A 15,000-nucleotide genomic window follows, 5' to 3' on the forward strand; every position below is an offset into this window, starting at 1 on the left:
AGGTGAGATTTGAACCCAGGCAAGACAGCTTAGAGGTGAGATTCGAACCCAGGCTAGACAGCTTCGAGGTGAGATTTGAACCCAGGCTGGACAGCTTCGAGGTGAGATTTGAACCCAGGCTAGACAGCTTAGAGGTGAGATTTGAACCCAGGATAGACAGCTTAGAGGTGAGATTTGAACCCAGGCAAGACAGCTTAGAGGTGAGATTTGAACCCAGGCAAGACAGCTTAGAGGTGAGATTTGAACCCAGGCTCGACAGCTTGGAGGTGAGATTTGAACCCAGGCAAGACAGCTTAGAGGTGAGATTTGAACCCAGGCTAGACAGCTTAGAGCTGAGATTTGAACCCAGGCTAGACAGCTTAGAGCTGAGATTTGAACCCAGGCTAGACAGCTTAGAGGTGAGATTTGAACCCAAGCTAGACAGCTTAGAGGTGAGATTTGAACCCAGGCAAGACAGCTTAGAGGTGAGATTTGAACCCAGGCAAGACAGCTTAGAGCTGAGATTTGAACCCAGGCTAGACAGCTTAGAGGTGAGATTCGAACTCAAGCTAGACAGCTTAGAGGTGAGATTTGAACCCAGGCAAGACAGCTTAGAGCTGAGATTTGAACCCAGGCTAGACAGCTTAGAGCTGAGATTTGAACCCAGGCAAGACAGCTTAGAGCTGAGATTTGAACCCAGGCAAGACAGCTTAGAGCTGAGATTTGAACCCAGGCTAAATGAATCCATTCGTCTTCATGAGAGTCCACAGTATTTTGTCCTTAAAATAAATTCTTTGTGTTTTTACATCATTGTATCAACAAGGAAATGCTTACAAACTGCAATGTTACATAAGATCTGTTTGTGTACTATACTGTTGTCTAAATAAAATGAGAAAACGAGTGTGACCTTCTAATGTTATTGTGATGATGTATGTATTGTGGAATCAAAATCTGCATATCACATCACATGACCATACGTCATAAGCCTGGTGTTCGCTTAACAATTAAAGGTAGTTAGCTTAAGATTTTCGGGTCTTGAGTTAAAGCCCCTGGCACCGTTGAATTAACACCAAGTGGGTTGATTCAGCCTGTAATCCTTCCGAAGTCCACAAAATGGGTACCAGCGGCACAGCCACGCCCAGAGAAAATGAAGCAGTCATGCAGCAACAGACTGCAGATGAATACATAAATATATAAATCATAAAAATGGAGTGTTTGGTTGAGTGCTTCAGCCACTTGGCGAGTGCTCTTCAAGGAACTTGGTAACTGAACACATGTCAGATTCATAACATGGCGACGATGATAAACATCTACAGCATGACTTATTTCGGCCATATCGATGAATTTGTTCCTCAGATGGCACATTTTAACACGACACGTGGAAAGTTAAAGGTTTGTAGGAATCGAAAGCGGGTTTTATTTAAAACTATTATTTTCCCAAATGTGGTTCAAAAACCCTGTGAAAATTCCTTTGTGGAAGGAGGGGGGGAAGGGATTGAAGGAGGGAGGGGAAGGAGTGAAAGAAGGGACCCTACGTTGCCCAGCAATGCTAAATACCCTTGCTCGTGTCTTATATTTTGCACAAGCAAATACCACGCGTCGCTTTGCTGATGGGACCACTGACGGGGAGAAGGGAAAGGGGGGGAGGTGGAGAGGGGGAAAGGGGGAGGTGGAGAGGGGGAAAGAGGAGGGAGGTGGAGAGGGGGAAAGAGGGGGAGATGGGGTGGGGGAAAAGAGAGAAGAGGAGGGGGAAGAGAGAGGAGGGAGGGGAGAAGAGAGAAGAGGAAGGGGGAAAGAGAGAGGAGGGAGGGGGAAAGAGAGAGGAGGGAGGGGAGAGAGGAGGGATGGGGAAGAGAGAGAGGAGGGAGGGGGAGAGAGGAGGGATGGGGAAAGAGAGAGGAGGGAGGGGGAAAGAGAGAGAGGAGGGAGGGGGAAAGAGAGAGGAGGGAGGGGGAAAGAGAGAGGAGGGAGGGGGAAAGACAGAGGAGGGAGGGGAAGAGAGAGGAGGGAGGGGGAAAGAGAGAGGAGGGAGGAGGAAAGAGAGAGGAGGGAGAAGGAAAGACAGAGGAGGGAGAGGAGAAGAGAGAGGAGGGAGAGGGGAAGAGAGAGGAGGGAGGGGGAAAGACAGAGGAGGGAGGGGAAGAGAGGAGAGAGGAGGAGCAAGGAGGGTTGAGGAAGAGAGGAGGGAGGGAGAATGAAGTAGGGAAGGCAGAAGTGTGGTGGACCATCAATTACAATTCATGCTGTCTCATCAAAATGATTCTGTATAAAATAACAGTGAAGATGGAAAGAAAATAATGTCTGAAATTCATTTTCTACTGGTCATAATATAAATACCACCCAGAGACTAACACCACCCAGACATCTGCAGAGATAAACACAGTCCAGAGACAAACACCGCCCGGACGCATTTGGAACCAAGCTGTCCGGAGACAAACACTGCCCAGACACATCCGGGGACAAACTCCTGTCCAGACATAAATACCACCTGGATATGTTCAGAGACAAACACTGCCAGACATAAATAACGGCTGGACACATCAGGAGCCAAGCTGTCTGGAGACAAACACCGCCTGGATGCATCCAGAGACAAAGATTCACGTCCGAAGCCAAGCTGTCCAGAGACAAACACTGCTCGGACATGTCCGGAGACAAACTCCCATCCGGACATAAACACCACCCAGACACATCTGGAGACAAACTCCAATCTGGACACGTCCGGATATAAAAACCATCTGGACACGTCTGGAGACAAACCGCGTCCGGACATAACCACCGTCCAGACATATGGAGATAACCACCATCCAGACATAATGACCAACCAGATACAGAGACAGAGACAGAGACAGAGACAGAGACAGGGGTGGAGGGTAGGGGAGTTATCACAGAGAATATGTTATGCTTTGTGAACAACACACAAACCACACACACATATGTTTGGCCGATATTGGCAATTTTTCGTGAATCAGTAGGTTGGAGGCAGTGTGATTGCCGACTACAGTATGTACTGTATAAAACCCAGAAACCTTGAGTAGCTTTCACTGAAAAACAACGTTACATTTATACTGTATGTATAGACGTTTCAGGGACATGATCACAAACATTATTCTTTATAAACAGCTGCACGTGATGGGTCGAAAAAAACTTGGCTCCATAATTTGGAAAATACTGTTACGGTTGTGGCAGGCCCGTAGCCAGGACTCAGTATTAAGGGGGGCATATGATCTGGATGGGGGGCACAATATTATATTTAATGTTTTTGATAACCCGGTATACTATTGTATTCATGCAGCATTGACACATCTATACTGAGGTTGCCGTCGCATACTAACCAAATTGATCTCAGCTAGATTTAATATGTTCCGATGTTTTTGGCCTAAAATTATTCGAATGCAGGAGAGCCACAACAAACTGGCACATTCACAATGCAGATATTCAATGATTAGACAATTGGCACCAATTCAGGTGCACTTATACAAGGTGTTGTGAAGAATTGGCATTAGAAAATTAATATACCAGAGATACAATGACTAAACGGGGGAAGTTGGCACCAGAATCAGTGCACTTTGAAATAAGATACAGTCGGCTATGACCTGCGATCATCACGTTAAACTATCAACAGCAAATACGACCAGCCTGAAGATACCACAAGGTCCGCATTTAAAGCAGTCAATTACACAGGGGTAAGGTTATGCACAAAGCACCAAACACAACATATAACTTAAACATCAGAAGTACAAAGCAGCCGACCACGGCGGGTGCTGACCACAACCACACAGCAACCACAACCACACACGCATCACCAGCAGTCACACACACAATCTGAACTCCTCGTATAGTTTTTATACCGCTGTACTCGCTGTCAGAAGAGCTGCAGGAGACGCGTCTCGGTGTGGAATCTTCTGAGGACCTTCTCCTTCCATTCATTCAGGCATTTACGTGTGAGGTCTCTCTCGAAGGCCAGCTGTACCAGTTGTGCCTTGCGTGCATGACGCATGGACTGTCGATGGTCAGTGAAGACATTCCTCAATGTTGAGAATGAGTTTTCACACATGGCAGTGGACGCACCAAGTGTTAGTCGAAGTCTCATCGCAGTCACTACACTTGGCATGGCTTCCAGCGTTTTGTGGTATGTTGAGAGGAGTTTTTGTGTTGTCCATCTCTCGTTTGGCTGCTTTTCTGTCTGAGTGAATAAACTGCTTTGCAACCGCACTCTGTTTCACTGATGGTTGACTTTGTGAATGTCATGATGTGCTGGAGCAAGTGGGGATCCAAAACGTGCCATTTTCAGGATTCAAGGCAGCGAGTGAACGGGCGAGTTGTGTGTTGCGCTCACTGAAGCGCTGAGCGATCTCGCCAAGCACAGTGTCAATTGCGCTGTAAAAAACCCTCTGCAGTTCCGTCTTGTCATTGTCGTTGTTTTGTCCTGGAGTCTCCAAAACTACAAACTGTTCCAAGTTCTTATGCATTGTGCGTCTCCGTTTTGGTGGTGCAGGTGTAGAAGTGCGAGCATCGTTGGCCTTGTTCCACAGATCAGTGAACTCATCCTCAGAGCGGAGTTTCTTCATGCACTCTGTAGCACTCGCCACCAGTTCCAACCCCGTTAGCAAGTCCATGCCCTCTGACTGCAAGAGTCTGTTAGGGCCATCTAACAACATCAGCAGTTTTTGTACAAACATAGCAATGAACATGAAGGCAGGCCCAGAGACTTCCCGCAAAAGCCCAATAGCCTCCATCCTCATCTCTGCACCGTAGGCGCGCTCTGCATGAATCTCCGACAATGAGGATGTGATATCCTTAAAAGATCCTATGATCACAGACACGGTGGCTAAATGTCCCGTCCACCTTTGATCAAGAAGTCGTTTTAACCGCTCACCTTTATACTGTGCAGCAACACTGGGCTTTCTGAAGAATTTGTACAGGCAACAACAAACCTCGAGGAAATCAGTGACAGCTTTCTCTGCTGCCAGTGCGTGGATAACTACCAGATGGAGTTGGTGATTTAAGCAGTGCACATTGGGGATTTCTCTTTCCAATATCTCTTGCAACAACTTTTGTACCCCACCGTGCTTCCCAGCCATTACCGAAGCCCCGGCGCGCACCTGACTTAATATTTTTGATGTGTCAAGTCCTGTTTTATCAGCTCTGCAATTATTAGGTCTGTCAATGTTTTTGCATCTCCAGCATTGGCTGTCGCTATTGTGAGTAGATGCTCTGTTGCTTCATTTGATGCCGATACAAAGCGAATGATGATTGATATGTTCTCACATTCAGTGGGGTCCCTCGTCCCATCCACCTTGATGGTAAACCACGATGTGTCCACTTCTTCCACGATGGCATCCGTCACAACATTACTCAATGTGCAGATTAGTTCATTCTGCATTTCCAGACTAGTATAGCTTGCGTTTCGTGGGATATGCTTTGTTATTTCGGGTAGCTCGGTGTCTTTTTTGAGTGTGTAGTTTAAAAGCGAGAGGAAGAGCCCACTGTGCCCGTCTGGCATATCCTCAAAATGAACAAGGCTCCCTCTCAAAGGTATCTGATTTTCGGCGAGAAATCCCACAACATCTACAAGACCAGACACATAGTACCGGTTTCTATTTAGCTGGTCAGCATTGAGGAGTGTAGAAATGTCCTTCCCACAATCGATGCGCCTCTCATTCTCCTTCCACCTCAAAACACAAGTTAAATGTTCCTTTGAAGTTGCGTGTTTGTGAAACCCCCTGCCTTTCTCAACGGCATGTTTCCAATTCCGGTAGCCTCGCACTGTGAAAGTAGAGTCCACTGAGCCACGTGCAGTGTTAAACTTCCTACATGGATAGCAGAATGCTGCATCTGTCTGCACACTGTATTCCAGCCATTCATTCGTCTGGTACCACGAGGACACAAACGAGCGACTCTTGTTCTGAAACAGATGGCCAGGGTACCGCTGTAGAACAACTTGATTCGGTCTCTCACTTCCAAGATCGGGAAGCGGCTTGACAGTCACACCCGACCCCGAGGCCGGCGCCGAGCATGGAAACTCGGCTGTCTGTGCTGGGGCTACAGCCGCAGGGCTGACGTTGCTGGCTTGGCCAGGTTGGTCAGCTTCTGTCGGTATTTCATCGACATGATCGTCTTTTCCTCCTCGTCCTCCAACTCCTCCCACAACATGTCTTTCATCATCTTCTTCATTTTTGTCGGTTGTATTTTTTCCTTTTCTGAGCCATTTTCGTTTATCCATCATCCACGTCTTTTCCTCCTGCTGTGAGCTCGTGCTCTGTGATTGGTCCCTCGTGACTCGCGTCACTAATCTCGCGACTCGCGAGATTTCACGGTTGAGGGTATTATTTATTAAATGATTCATGCACCAAAAACAGGTTTTATCTGCATAATTTCAAATGTAAGCACGATTGTAAACACACATATTTTTTAATTTTTATTATAAAATTACTTTTGTAAGATGGAGGGTTGACTGGTTGTGAAGGTCACGTGGTGCACGTGCACTTCATCTTTAATTATGTAAATTTATGTCTTTTCCTTAATCATATTATCATATTATGACTATATTACATTTATACCTAACTTACAACCAATCAGGTAACCTGCTCAATAGGGTCTCCATATCGAATACGCTGATTGGCTATTCCTTAAAACTAAATGATCCACGATATATAAAACCACCCACAACATCGACATTCGACACGAGGTCTTGGCTGCTGGCGTTGGTGCTTGTGTTATTATGTTTTATCTTGTGGTCTTGGACTGTATTGTCTTGCCAATTGCTTTTGGAGATGCGCTGACAAGCGCACACTTATCTCTTGACTGTTACTCAGAGAAGAATATTATTAAAGAACAGTTTATCCAAGAAGGCCTTATTATTCACCACACTGAACATCTGGAATAAGGGTTTTAGTTCACACAGGTGAACTCTTAAACAGCAAGTTCACAGTGGGCGCTCGTCCTTAAACACTAAGTTGTTCACAGGGTGCAACAGGGTATAAATGGGTGGCGTACAAGTGGGGGGGCACCAGATGTGCCATGGGGGGCATTGCACCCAAATGCCCCCCCCCTAGTGACGGGCCTGGGTTGTGGGGGTAGATGGAAGAATTTAATCAGGAGTTTATAATTCTGTAGAGTTGCTTGGTCAGTGGACGAGTAGAAAGCAACTTGATGTAACCAAGTTAGGGAATCTGTAAGATTAAATGTTACGTGTCACCACACGAGGGGTGGTGCGGTGTTAATTAGCTTCGGGAGTAAGAATAAGTTCCCCAGTACATGATTGCCCTCTGTGATTTTCCATGTTTTTTATATTTCAAGCCAGGCGGTAAAGGTGGGAAATGCATTCCTGAAACCACAAACAGAAGCCCAGCCTTCCTGGGTTTGGGAGCAAGCAGGCCAGCCCCGGAGGCGGAGGATTTCGAGTGGACAGGGGAGAGAGAGAGCATGGAGGAGAGGCTGGAGGATTGCAAGGGGCTTCAGACTACTGCATAGGATGGGAGAGATCGGTGTTATCGAGGTCGAGGGCAGGCAGGTTTGCACACGTGTGGATTGTGGAAGGTTTCCATCTGGAGTCTGAACTGTTGATACTTTCAAATCTGGAGCTTACATTTTGTAATTCTGGTTAGTTTAAGAGATTCTCTTGGTTATTCATTTGTGCAAATGAAATAAAGCCACGAACACTGGCATCTCCAGGTGTCTATAAGCACTGCAATATACCCAGCGATTTGTAGCTATGATGAACAGGCGTTCGATAATACGAGTGAGGAAAGTGAAAAAAAAAATAACTTTATCGTTAAGAAATCGTTGCGGCCTGTTCCAAGTCAAGGCATGGTTGAGCAGGCCAAAAACATGGCGGCTTCAGACCCCAGCGAGGATACCCAGGAAACGCCTGAAGACCCCAGACAGTGCGGTGGCTGAGGATGTGATTAAATAAGGCCGTTAATTATCTTCAAAGGGGGAGTTTTAATTAACTAAAACACCCAATTTTCACTCTTTCATGCCCTTGGAGTTTTATTAGTATGCATGCTAAGTTTCAGGCTGCTAGGATTTATAGTTTTGGAGTTATGGAGGAGACACACACACACACACACACAAACACACACATTGACATTTATTAGTTTAGATAATACTTCAAGGAGGCATTGTTATTATTTCAATAAAAAAACGAGTTCACAGTCATAGCTAGCGTGTCCAAGTTATAATTATTTTTTCATGGTTTGAACAATGTAAATACAGTGGATACTTAAACAGCAAATTGATTGAAAGCTACATAAAATCTCATGAAGTTTGAGTGCTTAACTTCATGAGATTGACTAGCAGGAGGAACTTTGTGCTAAAAGCTGCAAGCAAGCATGGGAGCAATTTACCAATCATCTTGAACACTTTGTAAACAACTTTGTACCAAGAAGATGAACTATGCAGAGCAAGAGGACAGAACATCTACATCACAGAGGAGGCACCACTTGAATCAAGGAAACATAAACATCTTTGGGATAAGTACAAGGATGCCATGGGTGATCCAGACCATAAGCAATATGCCGAGCAGCCATACGCTAGATACGTCACACAACAGAACAAACCGAGAGCAACCACTCAAAAAAATTAAGCATCAAATTCGAAGAAGAGCTTGTTGACAGCCTTGGAGACAACCCAAAAGGCTTCTGGAGGTAGGTTACATCAGTAGCAAAGCAAAGGGGAGAAGTTGAATTGGAAACCTTGTTAAGGAGGATGGTTCAGTGAAGATGAGACATCAGGGATCCTCAACAACTACTTCGGGAGTGTATCCGCCCATTAAGATCTCCACAACCTGCCCATATTGACACACGTGCATGATAAATCAAACCTTAACAATGTTATCATAGCTCCAGACAGCATTGAAAGGAAGTTGAGAGGACTGAAGAGTCGTCAGTCAGCTGGTCCAGATAATGTCCATCCGCGACTACAGAAAGAAACTGCAAGCTCCACAGCACTTCCACGAACACGAATCTTCAATAAATCACTTGAGGAAGGGATCTTACCAGAAGCATGGAAAAAAAACAAACATAACACCAATCCACAAGAAAGGTCACAAACAGAAGGCTGAGAATACAGACCTATTAGCCTTACATTGGTGGTTGGGAAAATCCTGGAAATTCTTCTGCTGGATGCTGGAATGGATTATATGGATGTCAACAATCTGTTGACCACCTGCCAGCATGGTTTCACACCTGGCAAATCCTGTGCTACTCAATGCCTCACTATTGCAAACAATTGGACGAAACTGCTAGTTGAAGGGAAACCCATCGATGTAGTGTACCTTGACTTCAGATGTGCGTTCGACAGTGTTCCACATGAGAGGCTACTCATGAAGGTGGCCACCTATGTAAGCCAAAGACAGATCCTCGCCTGGATTCACAACTTTTTGGCTGACAGGGTCCAATGTGTTATAGTCAATAGAGCTACATCTCCCTGGATTCCAGGACATAGCAGAATCCTGCAAGGAAATGTGCTCGGGCCAACATTGTTTGAAGCCTTCATTAATGACCTACCATCGGAAGTGCAGGTATAAATATTCACGGATGACGTATGTAATGCTGCCAGCTGCAGGCAAAGAGGCTCTCCAAGCAGACCCGGACAGAGTGAATGCTTGGGCTGACAGATGGCAACTCCCTTTCAATGAATCAAAATGTAAGACCCTCCATATAAGCCGGAGTCGTACTAATGCCAGGTACACAATGCGAGGAACTGAACTCCAGAGTACGGCTCCAGAAAAATATTTTGGAGTGGCTGTTGCTGACAAGCTGAATTTTCACCATCATGTCTCAACTGGTGTCAGCAGGGCATATCAAATCCTCGGGATTGTTAAGAGGATCTTCGTCCAGATGAACATCAGGACCCTCCCTCTGCTGTTTAACACTCATGTTAATCCCCACCTTGAGTATGGTAATTACCGCTGGCAGCAGAGGTTCAAACTAGATGTGACAAGGTTGGAAGGGTGCAGAGAAGGGCTACCAAACTCATCCCCAGTATTTGTCCTCTCAGCTACCAGCAGTGTCTTAATGAACTGAAAATGTATTCCCTGCTCTCCCACAGAAGAAGAGGGGACATGATCCTGATTTACCAGATCTTACACGGAAAAGGTAAACTGAACCCAAACAACTTCTTCACCCAACAGCACAACACAAACAACAGAGGACACTCCTTGAAGATCTTCAATGAAAGGAGCCACCGAGAAGTCAGGAACAAGTTCGTCACACATCGGATAGTGGATGATTGGAACAATCTACTACAAAGTATCATAGAAGCCTCCTCTGCGAGGAAAGATTCAAACCACACTGAACCCTCACGCATGCCATGCATAACAATGGTAAAGTTTACAAGACGTTGTGACCGGGAACCACAGGACTATCGATGATGATGATGATGATGATGATGATGATGATGATGATGATGATGACAAGATGTCATTTATTATACTCTACTTGCCACTGCCAAACTTGAGCTACATCTTGGCACCAAGCCAATCCATCCATCCATTGGAATCATACTCTGTACAGAGCGTTGGTGCTGCCGAAGCAGTCTCGTTGGCGATTGGGCACAATCCTGCACGGGTCACCACTCCGTCACAGGATATCAGCATGCTGGTACTCATTTTGCTTCCACCCGGTTTTACATACAACAGTGTGGTTAGAAAGAAAACGTTGCTGTTTGGGCATGCTTTATCTCATGCTGCCTTCCCTTCCCCTCCCATCACCCTGCCTCCCCTTTCCCTCAGGCTATCCTCCGCCCAAACCCCCTCCACCACCATACAACTTTGCAGAGGTCGAGGAGAGGAAGGGGAGTCAAAGAATGCACAAATTGGACAAATTTAAGGTTTTTTTTTTTTGGAGCAGTCGGAACTGCTGCTCGGATCAATTCTGCAATTTGTCTCAGGTTAAGAGATTCTAGAGCTTATCGTATTGGAAACTAGAAGGGCACTCGATAGAGTGCATACCTCCACCATGCAATGTCTGATCCGTGAGAACATATCAGGCCCAATACATTTTTGAGATATCGTGCTATATATCGTTTTGGCCCGATCTCTCAACGGTGAATAATCACATTGAAATTAAATAATCCTCATATGCAGATCCAGATTTGGATTTTCACCAAAATCGAATCAATTCTTCCTTGTCACACCCCCAACGTGTCCACAAAATTTCATCCGAATCCGTCCACAACTTTTTGGGATATACTACAGAGAGACAAACAGACAGAAAAGGGTGAAAACATATACTCATTCACCTTCGGTGGTGGAGGAAATCAATAAAGTCATGAACACTGACGCAGTTTTTCAACGATTGAAGGAACACGCCCTTCCTTTCCTTCCCCTTCCCTCACGCTTACCTCCTCCCAAAGACCCTTTGCCACCCCCCCTCTCCCCCCGGATGTCTCTGGGCGGTGTCTGGGCATTGTTTAGTATGACCCGTTTGAACGTGCTGTTTCAACATACCCAATTTTGTTCAATCCTGTATTAACACCGGCATAAGGGGACCATTTCCCCCACCCTCTTACCCCCCGCTTTCCCTCAAGTCCTGCTATCAACAGCATGTCCAGAACACCCCCTTCAGTGGGTTGTGAAGTGTTGTCAGTGAAGTGTTGTCAGTGAAGCGATGGGTTGAATTTGCAAGCGGAAATGTAAAGGAAACTGAGACAGGAAAGGGAAACCTCCTTAGTTGCTTTTACTGTGTACCCTTATAGTGAGGTTCCTGGACCCTCGATTATTTCAAGTTAATGCGAAAGTTTACTTTTTCGTGTTGCCTTGAAATCTGGGGACAATAGAAATTTCGGGCTGAATGGACAATCAGCCCCCATTTGGGGGGGGGAATAGGGGACATGGGGAAACTCTCCCTCCCCCCCCCCGCCCCCCCCCCCGTCGCAGTGAGGTGGAATATTGAAACTATCGCAACATTTGAACTGATGATCCGACCTGAACATATGAGGTATCTAAAGATTTGGGATGAGGAGGAGCAACTTTTGTATTCTAGGTTATAAGCGTTTTTATAGTATCGGCATAAATCCGAAAAATAAAAATAAAATTATTTAGGACTTTTCGGCGAGACAGAAGCACTCGCTCCGTTCATGCGGTCTTCTTTCCATGCTTCTTGATCAGATGCTATTGGATAATCAGGGGAAATCATTGAAGCACTCTTACCACTTTTCCAAGAGAAAGCAGCTACTCCAGGAATGATTCGACATGGGATGGACCTCGTGAAAAAGACAACTGAGCACCTCAACCCACAACAAGTCCCTATGCTGGTCGTGGACCAACCACTTTACAGCATCACAAAGAAAATGCAATGGACCTTCCCCGAAATCTTCAGGGAAGACAAGTTTGTGGTGATGCTGGGAGGGCTCCGCATCAAAATGCCTTTGCGGGCCACTATGGGATATCTGTTACATGGGTCTGGATGGCTTGATGCCCTGACAGAAGCCAGGTTAACGAAGAGAGAGACAGCAGCCACATCTTTTCTTAAAGCATCCAATCCAATGAGAACACGACATGCCCACCAAATTACCATTGTGGTGCTCGGCAGCCTTCTGAAACGAGCCAACGAGGACAGTGGAACCAAAATGCCCTTCGAGTGTTGGGTGTCAAATGGATTCTCAGAAATGTCCAACTGTAGAATTCTGGATACTCATACACAAGTACCAACAAATCATATTCATGTTCATCTGGTCACATGGGGAGCGAAAGTTCAAACTCATAGTCGCTACTCTACGAAAGCTGGTACCTCCGTTCTTTGCCCTTGATCACCAGAATTATGCTCGGTGGATTCCCGTCCTTATCGGAGACATAGAAGTTCTCCCGGAGAGCATCCAGGAAGAGCTTGAGGAGGGACACTGGACGATAAGTCGAAGCAATCATCGGTTCTCATCCATACCAATTGATCAAGCCCATGAGCAGGCCAACTCAAGGGTTAAAGGAGTTGGTAGTGTGATTGGTCTCACAGAGCACCCTGCCATGTTGGAATCGTGGATCGTGACTGGCCTGGAGATTAGCCATGCCATTGAGGAATATACTGGCGGAAATGATGACGATGACGATGAAGAGATCCCTCACCACGAGGAAGGGTTTGCGTCTCAGGACCATTTTCGGCACCACATCAAGGACCTGATGGATATCTTGCTAAACAAAGGGAATCCCTTTGAGGAGAGCAGTTGGAACCTGGCTACTTTAGACAACAAGGTGTGTGTTGCCAAGTCCGTTGCTGCCTCTCTCCATCTATTGGAATATATGAGACAAGAGCAATACGACAACTCTAGAAAAGATGTGCTCGACTTGAATGACGTACTTCTTACAGTGCTGATCAAACGAAACAACTTCTTGTTGCTCCATGACCAGAAAATCCAGAGGAACACAGCAATTAAGAGGCAAATTCAGCACTTCAAAAAAACATGCAGAGCTGTATGGACAAGCTTTTGTTGTGCTTGATAGTTGAAAAGGAAATCTGGAAGAGTTTTTCCAGCACAAATCTTCCCCATACCCACCTGCATTGTCATCTGAAGGGTCCATCAACTCTTGTACCAAGTCAAATTTATTGGCATACATTATGGAAGCCAGTGCCACTACCAACCTTTCTGGGGATGAGTAGCTGGTTGCACCGGAAGTTTACAAGGTCATCATTATCGAGGGTGGAGCGTTGATCCACTTACTTCCTGGTACTACCATCTAAGGCAAGCCATTTGATTAATATTTCAACAAGGTATTCTGCCCAAGGGTCCAGCACGACTTGAAATGATCGACGAGAGTGGATATTGTCTGGGATCAGTATCATGCAATGACAATCAAAGGGGCCACAAATGAAAAACAAGGAACGAGTAACAGACAGTGCATGTCTGGTCCTGCCAAAGTCCAAAGGGCACTGGCAGAAATTTTTGGTAAATACAGATAACAAGAAGGAACTGTTCTCATTCCTGTCAACAAAGATTGTACAAGTACAGTTCCCAGATGACAAGGATGTCCATATCACTTCAGGTGATGAAGTCCTCAATGTTGGGAATGGTCCTTCGATGGGACCATGCAATCACAAGGAAGCAGACACACGTGTCCTAGTACATCTCCTCTATGCCCTGCAATATTTGTCACTTGGGATGGTTCATGCTGGGGACACAGATGTTGTCACAATACTTCTGAGCAATTTCCACCATATCATGGTTGCGAACCCGGCTGCAGAAGTCTGGGTTTCATTCAAAGCAGGAAAAACAACCAGAATGATCTCCCTGAACACCATCGCCTCGAGCTTGGCAGCGACAACATGCAAAGCCATGGCCCTCTTTAACTTGTTCACTCGGTCAGATAACACATCTTCCTTCAAATTCAAGGGTAAGTGATACTGTTGTAAGACAAAGGATGAAGTGCCATCCTTCATGGAAGAATTTGCAATTGTCGCTAGTACCTTATCCCATACATCACTAAAGTTGAAAGAAGCGGCGATGCAATGTTTCTGCAGGGTGTACTCCAACGAGTCTATCACTGACGACACTGACGTTGACCTCGTCTAAATGAGGGTGTTCTGGCAGAGGAATACAGACATGGAGAGAATCCCCCCATGTGACGCATTAGGCCAACATCTCAAAAGGAATGTCTTTCAAGCGAGCATCTGGACTGCAGTCCACGAGCCATTGATGATTGTCAAGAACCCCAGGAATCATGGATGGATGGAAAAGGATGGTAAGCCGATTCCCGTTTGGACCATGCTGCCCCTTGCCAAGGACGTCTAAACTCGATGTGAAGCGCGCTTACACAAACGTCTGTTCGTCGTACAAGTGCAAGAAGGCTAAATTGAAATGCACAAGTGGAAATGCGCCAAATAGGTGAGTTAGAACCGTTTCAAATGCCAATAAATATATGGTCTCTTTTTTTTTTTCAGTCGCTTTTGGATTGCACAATAATTTTCAAGCAGTTGTTCACCACCGGTGGAAATTAAAATCTGTTTTAGTGGTCATGGGATATTTCACAACCCAACCCAACACTTGTTCTCCCATTTAACGACAAATAAAAAGTGCCCTCATTGCCCC

At 45.7% G+C, this 15,000-nt stretch overlaps 1 protein-coding gene and 1 pseudogene across 3 annotated transcripts in view; one reads left to right on the plus strand and one right to left on the minus strand.

Annotated features, from left to right (window-relative positions):
- The window catches only part of LOC147012222 (uncharacterized), a 121,186-nt gene that overhangs the window by 103,705 nt on the left and 2,481 nt on the right, over positions 1-15,000 (minus strand). Inside the window, exon 1 of one of the 3 annotated variants that reach the window (XM_085856092.1) lies at positions 3,828-3,945. The exons of the other annotated variants lie outside the window; for them this stretch is intronic. The gene's annotated coding sequence lies outside the window, so the exon portion shown is untranslated. Of the gene's footprint in view, positions 1-3,827; positions 3,946-15,000 lie in introns of those variants that run through there. 3 annotated transcript variants of the gene reach the window in all.
- On the plus strand, positions 13,761-14,800 carry LOC147012224 (uncharacterized; annotated as a pseudogene).

Source organism: Eptatretus burgeri, chromosome 15, assembly GCF_056783735.1.
Source record: "Eptatretus burgeri isolate ZD-2024b chromosome 15, Ebu_testis_v1, whole genome shotgun sequence".
Classification (NCBI taxonomy): Eukaryota; Metazoa; Chordata; class Myxini; order Myxiniformes; family Myxinidae; genus Eptatretus; species Eptatretus burgeri.